Source organism: Octopus bimaculoides, chromosome 9 (genome assembly GCF_046866305.1).
Source record: "Octopus bimaculoides isolate indiv1 chromosome 9, ASM4686630v1, whole genome shotgun sequence".
Classification (NCBI taxonomy): Eukaryota; Metazoa; Mollusca; class Cephalopoda; order Octopoda; family Octopodidae; genus Octopus; species Octopus bimaculoides.
In genome coordinates, this window is record NC_142936.1 from 95,344,976 (window position 1) to 95,356,312 (window position 11,337).

Genomic DNA, 11,337 nt, shown 5'->3' on the forward strand with positions numbered 1-11,337 from the left:
AATACACCTAGGAAAAGGGTAAACGGATTTGCTATATTGGCTGATCTTTGAATTGAGTGACCAGAAGCCAGAAAGTGAGCGTAGAGAATCGATTATCGTGACAGGTGAATTACAAGTCTGTGCAGTAATGCATCGAACAAGGAAGTCCCGTCACTTGTGATGAATGTTCTCAACGTCGTAAAGAATGGCACAAACAATTATGTGTGTAGTCAACACGAAGATCTCAGCAGAGTCGCGCATCTCGATAATTATGTAATCGTACCGAGCAGAAATAATACTTGTGAGGAGCAACAACCGCAGAAACAGGAAAAGTAACGGAACAAAAATATGTGGCTCTTATAAAGTTTAGTCTGTATTATGTCGACATTTTTTTTTTTTTTGCCGAATCAAAAAGTTGTGAGGACAGAAACAAACTAACACGGAAGGAAGGAAACAAACACAAAGTCAAGGAGACACACATATACAGCACACATACATGTATACATATATACATATATACACACATACATACACACACATACATGTATACATATATACATATATACACACACACATACATACATACATACACACATACATACATACATACATATATACATACATACATACATACACGTGTGTGTGTTTGTGTGTTTGTGTGTGTGTGGGACAACAAAGCCAAGGCGGTGTGAAATTTCTATGACAATTAAAACGAGAAAGGTAGTCTTACAGCTGTTTCAGAGATATGAGGGATATTACTTCATGAGAGACGATATGAGCGAGTAGCACTTACATAGCCTTACCTGCCATTTTGGGTCATCTGGATACCAAAACATCTTATATAATATATATATGTATGTATATATACATATATAAAGAGAGAGCGAGAGAGAGAGAGAGAGAGAGAGAGAGAGAGAGAGAGAGAGAGAGAGAGAGAGAGAGAGAGAGAGAGAGAGATTCAGTAGGGTATTTAATACCACTTGCTAACTCAATTGGCATTGAAACATACATTACTTACTGATGCATTCAACGCAGAGGTAAGCCTAGTTCTTATATGCTCATTGCATTACTCGTGTGCATCTTTATTGTGAGTTTCTGGTGGTTTTGGAGCCTTGGCTCTGACTTTAGCAAGTGGTATTAAATACCGTACTGGATCTAGATTTAGCATATATTGTGCCTGCAAAGGTGTTAACTCGCTAGCTAGCTTATTATTTCCTTATTAATATCATTAAAATACATCTTAATCTAAGTTTATTCTTGCTCCCGATAATTTTCATTTAAATCGCTAGGGACATTTAAAGTAAGGAACACCCACGAGCTAATGTAGTGAATATTTTAGAAATAGATGTTAAAATGTTATTTTCAACTGAAGATCACAGAGTATGTTGGTCATACAGAGGCTCTTCTTCACTAATTCTGTTTCCTATCATGCCCATATAAATTTAGTGATTCTTCTGTCGCTTATAAGTATTTTGACTTCTACTTTTAGCGAAGCAGGTGCTTATGTAGTACCTTAGTATATATAAATATATTTCTATATCTCATATATACATACACACACACACACACACACACACACACACACACATATATATATATATATATATGTGTGTGTATGTGTGTGTGCGTGTGTGTGCGTGTGTGTGTGTGTGTGTGTGTATAAGCAGAACTGAGAAAGACGAAATACCGCTAAGCAGTTCCCCCAGTTCGCCGCCTTTTAATTAGATATATATTGACTCATTCACACACACACACACACACACACACACACACACACACACACACACACTCACACACACACTCACACACACACACACTCACACACACACATACACAAATACATATATATACACACAAATACCTCATGATTGCGGAGTAAAAATATAAAGAAACATATTGAAAATAATCGAACGTGTACCTAAAAATTAAACTTTGCTCTTTGACTCTGAGTTTGCACCGAGAAGACTCGGCTATGATCAAAGCCGTCTTGAACGTGACACTCCCTTCTTTTGCATACGAAGATCTATTTTTCCTAATGTGCTTTTAATTATTTCTTAAGGATGTTTCTAGTGCTTTGCTCTGTCATTAGTTGACGTCTTTAAAAGTGCACACATTATGTCTGTAGTATATATAAAGGTTCTAACAGTACTTTTTCCGTCTATAAGGCTATTTTACCCGATCCTCGAAGCTGTTTTCACTGCTATTCTCCTGTGTTCGAGATTTCGTTCATTTTCAAAATAGCAACTCAGTAAACGCTTCGATATTTGTTTATAGCAATTTTTCTTTTAGCTAAAAACTAACCAAAGACAAACTGTAAGACTCAAATGTAAATGCTACAAGTAATATAATAAAGAAATATATGAATGTGAAGAAAAACACCATTTCTAGCAATAGATAGTTTAACAACTAAATATATATAAAAGTAATGAGAATACCATCGGTTGCAGAATACCGGATTATATGTGCATAACATCAGTGAAGCTGTCAACAATGTTATTAGAAGTTAGCCGTTTTATCTTGCATAGGAATAAGGAAGAGGAAAACACCTCAAGGGGGTATGATTTAAATACCAAATATAACAAAGTTAGGTTTTCACTACGACATATTAATACATTGCAAAACTGAAGACGCAGGATTCTCGTGGGAAGGAACTTGGTCTTGTGTTTAAGCTGTTTGGTTTATAAACCAGTGATTGCTTGCTCAAATCTAGGACCCGGCAGAGAGTGGTATCCTTAAGTAAGGCACTTCACCACTCGGTGCGCCTCTCTATTCATGAGCAAATATCTACCAATCGGATGCTGATGCTAAGTTGTTTCCCTCCAGTTGTAACGTCCTGGATGCTCTGCTGAGTCAATAGCTGGAAGCCAAAAGGGTGTCTACTTGTAACTCCATTGGAACTTAAAATATATATAACGATAGAAACAGGAAACGTGCTGCCAATATAAAACTATACTATCGCATAAATGCGCACAGATATGAAATCAAAGTAATGTCCTTGAATGCTAATGCAAAATCAGAAAACGCACACACTCAAATAAAACTGCACACAGGCACATGGACACACGCATTCCCACACCTAGTCACCTATACGTAAAATCCTTATATATTCTTTTAAATCACAGATATTATTATATAGACTTACAAATCTAAAAATATAAATACCCTACCGCTAATTATAAAAAGTAAAAGGCTGTACAAATACGCACACATATATAATTTGATAAATATTTATCATAAACCGTAAAGGCAATTACATCACTACGTATATTTGGTCTTGGATAAATAAATTAGTGCATATCAGTATAATCACACATATATACAATAAATTATCATAGCTGTAGGGATACATATTCGTTTCGTGCAAGGACATTTTATAGGTGAACACATGTATACAAATACCCTCACATATATAACAATCAAATAAAACTAACGTCAATATATATAGAAAATATTATACCTTAACGAGTGTGTACATTCGCTGAAAAAAGTATACATTGATATGTGTATAACCATAAAACTGATTTACACCTATATAAATATAAACGCTATTTTGTACAAAACATATACACATATATTCAACCCAAATTACATCGAAAGATAAAAGCTGGCAAGTTGAGAAATTTTGGTATTTACTTTGCGCAAGTTTAATTTCATCTCCCGGAAGGAAGAAGCATTGAAGATCTCATTAAATTAGATAGCATTATAGTTTGTGTCCGATGCAAAGCCATGTGTTTTCCATATCCTTCATCAAATTTCTATCACACATATTTCATATACTCTAATGTGTATATATATATATATATATATATATATATATATATATATATATATATATATATATATATATATATATATATGTGTGTGTGTGTGTGTGTGTGTGTGTGTGCGCGTGTGTATACATGTATATATATATATATATATGTATATGCATATATGTATGTATATGTATATAAGTATATATATAAATAAATATGTATATATGTATATATATATGTATATATATATATATATATATATATATATATATATATATATATATATATATATATATGCATATGTATATACACATATATATATATGTAATATATATGTATATATTTTTATGTATATATTATATATATCTATATATATATATATATGTTATATATATATATAACATTTATATATATATATGTATATATGTATATATATGTATATTCGATATGTATATATATGCATATATATGTATATATATATGTATATACATATGTTATATATGTGTATATAAATGTATATATATATATGTATATATATATGTATATTTATATACATATATATATATATATATATATATATATATATATATATATATATATATATATATATATATATATATGTACACACATACATACACACACACACGCGTATTCTGCATCAGTGTATGTAGTCGTGATGCTGGTGTATCGATTCTGTTTCTTCTTTATTTTTCTTCTCTATATTCGCCTCTCCTCTTTCTCTTTTCTCTCAATACAGTTTTCTTTTCAGTTTGTTTGCGTTTCATGAATTCTGATAAAATGGTGAAGATCGCAAATGTCAGTGCGGAATATAATATGCTATTATCAGTTGTTTAGCGTGCGATGCTTTGCTTTTACTGAGTAGATATTGATATAATCCACTATAATTAATCATAAACTCAAAGCGTTTAGTGTCATCTTTCTAGTCTTTGATGTCAACGGCAGAGAAACAAGTTGTTGTAATTGAGAAATGAAATGTCTGAACGGCTTGCTTCAAAACAGGAAGTGAACGTTTGTTGCAACAGTGCCATTCGCTTACGGTACATCACTGACTTGAAAGAGATGTGATGGACTACGGTATACTCAACTATTTCAGATTAAACACTGAGGTCAGGAATTAATGTGAAAGTAGAGTTACTTTCTAAACTTGCTTATATGCATTGAGAAAAGTTCGACACGAAATGCAGAGAGAGAGAGAGAGAGAGGGAGAGAGAGAGAGAGAGAGAGAGAGAGAGAAGGAGAGAGCGAAAGAGGGAGATACAGAGAGGGTGCAAGAGAAGTTAGAAAGTGAGTGTGAGAGAGAGAGAGAGAGAGAGAGAGTGAGAGAGAGAGAGAGAGAGAGAGAGAGATAGAGAGAGAGAGACAGAGCGATGAAGGAAAAGGGAAAACGAGGAAGACTAACTTAAAGAAATATGAAGTTTTAATGTACCGGAATGAAATTATTATCGCAAGCCATCATCTCGCTAGTTGCCACTAACTTGTATTGAAGTTTCTCTAACAAACTAATTTACGTACGGTCATTACTAAGACATTTACATATAGTGAATCGAACCATACTCCGCAACACCACCACCACCAACACCACCACAAACACCACCACCACCATCACCACCACCACCACTACTACTACTACTACTACTTCTAACTTTCAACCACTAACGTCTGTTGTAGTAGTAGTACTAGTAGTAGAAGAAGAAGAAGAATAAGTAGTAGTAGTAGTAGTAGTAGTAGTAGTAGTAGTAGTAGTAGTAGTTACCAGTTCCTATCTGTTGCGAAATAGCTTATAATTTGAGAGAGAAAGAGAGACGGTGTGAGAGTGAGTGAGTGAGAGAGAGAGAGAGAGAGAGAGAGAGAGAGAGAGAGAATACGAATGTGTGACACTCTTTCTCCTCTCTTAAATCCATCATCATATGAGTTGTAATTAGAATTGCATGGATTGAACCAAATGTAGGTGGAAGACTTCTATCTTCATTCCTTCCAGTGTTCATTAAAAGATTTAGAAGAGATGAATTATTTAAGCCTTTTTTTTTTGCTCTACTGAGATTATAAAATTTTATTTTGCTTTGAACAATATTTAACGGCTCCATCTGATTTCCCTTATCTCCCATTATGTCTATATGCAATTTCGCTTTTCTTTCATAAGTGCTATGCATTTCCTTCTAGCAGTGTGTCCTCAAAATGCTTTGCGCTTCAGACGATGTGTCGTTGTATATTTTGGATATTTACAACATCGGTTAGAGTGGACAACATTCATGTAATACAATTTCTTTCAGAACCCGGAGAGTTCAAGTGAAGTGTAGAATCGTGAGTGAGAAACATTAATGTAGACGATTAAGACACAGAACTCGATCCTAAATGATATTTAAGCCACAAACTCGCGTGAGATTGTACAATTGGGATTATTGTAATCTGGTGAAAATAGAAGATAGCGACTGGGCACGTAGTCTTTTACTAGCAATTATTGCCACTAAGAAAGAAAACGTTTAATGAAAGCCTGCATCGTTAGAACTCAGAAAGCTGGTGAGACCTGTTTAATGTAATGTTGAAATAGAATTCTATCATAAATATTAGCAATTTTGTTTTACTTTTGGTTGGCGTTTTAGAAGAGGAAAGATGAGAAATATTAAAAAAAAAACACTCAATGTTTACTCTTAAGGCAGGAACAACAAAAATATATCAGCCACGGCGCAGGAATTGAAACCAGATGGTGTTGACATGCAGTAAAATATTTTTTTGTTCAACCACTGCTAATAATATTTATTTGTTCTACCGCCGTAAGTAATATTTATGATATTTATGTTACGAACTGGCAGGATTATTAGCACCATGGCTAAAATGCTTGGCAACTTTACGTTTATCTTTACGTTCAGAGTACAAATTTCGCCGAGGTCGACTTTGCCTTTCATCCTTTCAGGATCGATAAAATAAGTACCAGTTAAACACGAGGGGGAATGTAGCTAACTTACAGATTCCAGAATCTGGAACCAATATCATAGTATTCATATAGAATCAGATATTCTTCAGAACGCGCGACAGATAAATCTAAGCCGAGCACTGGATAGAAAATCTCTATATTTTCAAGACCCAGTGATTATGAAAAACAATGTTTATTTCAGTAGGATTTGAACTAAAATCGTAAAGACAAGTAGCTATATACCACAAAACATTTATGAGACGCTGCACTGAATCGGCCAATGGATTGCTCAACTGCTCTGTAAACAATATTAATAATAAATATAACATCTGCATAATCCTAACACTAATGTCATTGCTATGTTTATTGTATTTAGGATGAAACTAAAAACAGCATTCAACATAACGAAATTATGAAGGTTTCCTGTATACCACTAAGAAAACAACCTCGAGCAATGTTCACTTTGAAATTATATGTAAGTGGAAATATCAATTTAATTTCTGATTAAACGTGATCCATATTCCACGAAAAGCATTAGGCGTTTCTGACTCTCTTATAGTGTAAAAACGTGATTGTCGTTATTATAAAATGGTGATTTCTGAATGGAAAAGACGTGTATGATTATATGTGTGTATGTATATATATATACACGCACACACACACACACACACACACACACACACACACACACACACACACACACACACACAGGTAAATAGATAGATAGATAGATAGATAGATAGATAGATAGATAGATAGATAGATATGCGTGTGTGCGTACGTATATGTGTGCGTGTATGTGTACATGTAATGTATGTGTGTGTGCGTGCATATATGTATATAAGGTCATATATTTTACGTGCGTATGAATATGTACATATCTAAATACAGACAAACATGCATATATATATATGTGTGTGTGTGTATACATGCATGTATGTATATGCATATACATAGAGGGAGAGAGAGGAAAGAAAGTGAGAGTGAAAGAAAAGCAGTGGGAGAAAGGGAGAACAAGAGAGAGAGGGAGAGAGAGAGAGAGAGAAAGAGAGAGAGAGAGAGAGAGAGAGAGAGAGAGAGAGAGAGAGAGAGAGAGAGAGAGAGAGAGAGAGAGAGAGAGAGTAGGACTCTTCTCTATGGCAGATTCGTGCTGAAGTTAAAATTCCCACAATATATTTCGTTAGAAAAGTCACATAACTCTAATATCCCTTGACTTTAGTGGATTAAAGGCATTCCTTACTGTTAATATCCCTGATTGAACATTATCGATTAATTGTTAGGCATGGAATATTTGGTACTTAAGCATATTATTTCTTTAAAGTATATTATATATATATATATATATTGTGTATTATATATATACTGGAGTAATTTCTCTGCACGTTTTGAAGTCATCGATATTAGTAGGAATCAATCCAGGATTATTTTTCACAACTGATGTAAGTTGATAGGATCTTTTTCGTGCTTTTGTATCTCTGTATTATTTCTTCATCCCTTTCAAGGTGTCACAGAAATATTGAAGATTTGGTAGTTGTTTAAATTTCAGGATCACCGCGAAGATACATTGGAATGAATTGTTGCTCAAAGAACACCAGAAAAATTGTAACTAATTCCAAAGAAGAAAAAGCTGAAGATAAAACTAAAATAAAACCTTTAAGAAAATATTGATGCAATACCATAATATAAAGTACATGGTATGCGACTAACACAATAAAGAAAATGGCCACATTATGTCTGTGTGAATAGCATAAGCATAGGATGGACAATGACAGGTGATCGAATCCGCAGCTATATCTATTTGGCTGACGCTTTGACCTGAATAGTATTAGAAAGTTGTGTACATAGAAAATGATATAAACATTTAGCAAATGTTATATGACAGCGAGGTGGATACGATGTTAGACTATCTGTGGAAATTGACCGTGAGATCGAAGAAAACCTGTCAAATATATTTATGAAAAATCTGAGCAAGGATCTGTATATAATGAGATCCTTTGCGGTCCATTTTGACCAAAATGTTACCACAAGGATATTTATGAACTATTAAAGTAGGAGGACCCTGAAATGAAATATATGTCAGATGTGAGAGAATGAAATTATAAAATGGACACTACTTGCTTCGAATCTATATTTAGAAAATTTCGAACGATACATAGAGGATATAGCGGGTCTGCACAAAGATGATACACAAATTTCAAGAAGTGTTTCCTATTTTTCCTCAAGGTGATTCCTCAGCGTGGTCGCAATTAATGACTGAAACAAGTGAAAGATAAAATTTACAACAATAGTAACTGATAAAAAGCATGTATTAACAACAAAACCTTCTTTTGGCTTGTAACTCTAATTTACGCTATCACTAGCCAAAAAAATACACAAGTTATATAAAATACTGCAGCAACACCAGTAAAGCGAGCTGTCATTCGCTAGCGAACAGGGCTTGCTAAAATGCCTGATTTTTCCGGTAGTTTTTTCTTTCGGTGCCTATTTAGTAGCGAGCGAATATAGACATTGTCTCAATTTCCGCATTCTTGACAAATCTAAAAAGTGGCTGCTGGAGCGATGGAAGGTGTATTTATACCTCAAGAATATATGAACTGGCAACGAGTTTGTATTTTACGCATCACTACTTAACGCTGTTGCGAGCTGCCGAATGGCACGACCAGTCATTGAACAATGACAGAAATATCATAAGAATGACCTATCCTTCGTGTCAGTTCGCAGCATTTGCCTTTCCGGTGTCTGTAGCTGAAGAAGAATAAATAACTCAGAAATACATGCATCCCACAGTGTAGATAGGGTGGGCTGCGAACTGACTCGGCTTATTCACACCTCTCCTTGAAAGAATAAAGTAACTGGCATTCTTATGGGTTCAATTAATAACTATAGCAGATATTACCACCTACGTGAATCAGGAAGCTAGCAATGGTCAAAGGCATCAGACCAAAGACCGCTTCAGACATCAGAAATCCACTGAGATATTCTCATAATTCTAAGTCAGAAAGTTTTAACGTATGTAATTGGGTTTTTCAGATTATATTTACTGCCTAGTCAGAAAAAAGCAAAGTGTAGTATCGATGACACTTAATGTATTAAGGAACTTCGTGATTTGGTGGAACAACGGGAGGGGCATTTTCTGAAAATAAAGACTCTTGCCATTGGAAGAATTATGCTGTGGACAACCAAAGACCAGGTGGTGGAGTTAAATCAGGTAAAGAATTACAACTTTATTGATAATGGAATTTTAAAAAAAGATAACTTTAGAATCCAAACTAATTATTTACTAAGGCTCTTTACCTTTTGAAATATAACCACAAAGTTTTCAGTATGTGCATCCATAATATATTAGTTCGACAAAGAGTAAGTTACATATTGACATGAAAATATCCCATAAGTAGTATACACAACTACTGAGTTAAAAATACCAATATAATACCAATATAATTTACATTACATATGCAGCTGATAAGAATTACAATTCCTGTATTATTGAAAAGCTTTTATCTTCCAAACGGAATTAGTCATTATTTATTGAAATGCAATTTTGCAATTTGTTCCGGCATTCATACCAAGTGAAGAGCATATAAAATTTTATCACGCATATGTACAGCTTCAGCGTCTCATTGAATCCGGAGTCAAATTAACAAAAATTGTGAACTAAAAACCTAATTCTATTTGCATCTCGTTCTGTGTGTTATTCTCCCTCTCTCCAACTTTCTCTCTCCCTTCTCTCTGCTTTCTCTCTGTCTCCCACTTTCTCTCTCTCCCTTCTCTCTCTCTCCCACTTTCTCTCTCTCGCCTCTCTCTCCCTTTCTCTGTGCTAAATTTCTTATGAAATATATGTTACGTATGGACACACACATACACACACACATGTCTCTCTCACACACACACGCATCTCTCTGTCTCTCACACATATACATCTCTCTCTCTTTCTCTCTCATACACACACACATATATGAAGGAAAGTTTGTATATATATATATATATATATATATATGTATGTGTGTGTGTTTATACACACACACTCACAAACAAAAGCTCTCTCTCACACACGCAAGCTCCCTCTCACATACATATTTGTGGGAAATAAAGTCCTGCCACGTTTCAAGATGGGAAAGAAACGGATGCTACTTTAGTGTTAATTGATATATTTATTCCAGATAATATTTCCCTTAATTATTGATAACATAATCCCATCTATTTGGAAAATTATTGATTCTATAGGCGAAAAACTCCTCAGGTTTCGAAGTACAGAATCACCCAATAACATTTTTAAGTTCTTGAGAATTAATACACTGTTTCCTGCTAAATAATATAGCAATGATCTAAAAAGATGAGAGTCAGATTGCCAAAACAGCTATATGCAATTCCCTGATGGGTTTCTTTGTTACATGAGTAATAACTATTTAGTCTTGTTCTATCCAGTAAAAGCGACACTCCTTTACGATGGACACACGATTGTAGATTTTACTGTAAATTGAATACAATACTTCTTCGTATTAACTGATTCATTTTGGTTGAGCTCTTCATACTGTTTGGCACTCTTCATATTCTATCAAATACAGCGCATTACTTTTTCGGATGTATTCTTGGTCTGGAGATAGACTCTCCTTTGCATTCAGTCTTAACTATTATCGTTTCCGCCATACAGCAAACTTTTCATTAGTTGCG

At 34.2% G+C, this 11,337-nt stretch overlaps 1 non-coding gene across 1 annotated transcript; it reads left to right on the top strand.

The window, feature by feature from the left end:
* Positions 1–8,776: 8,776 nt before the first annotated feature.
* LOC128248807 (U6 spliceosomal RNA) lies at positions 8,777–8,882 on the top strand. Its single transcript, XR_008264963.2, has one exon. It is a non-coding gene; the product is annotated as a U6 spliceosomal RNA (small nuclear RNA).
* Positions 8,883–11,337: the final 2,455 nt, after the last annotated feature.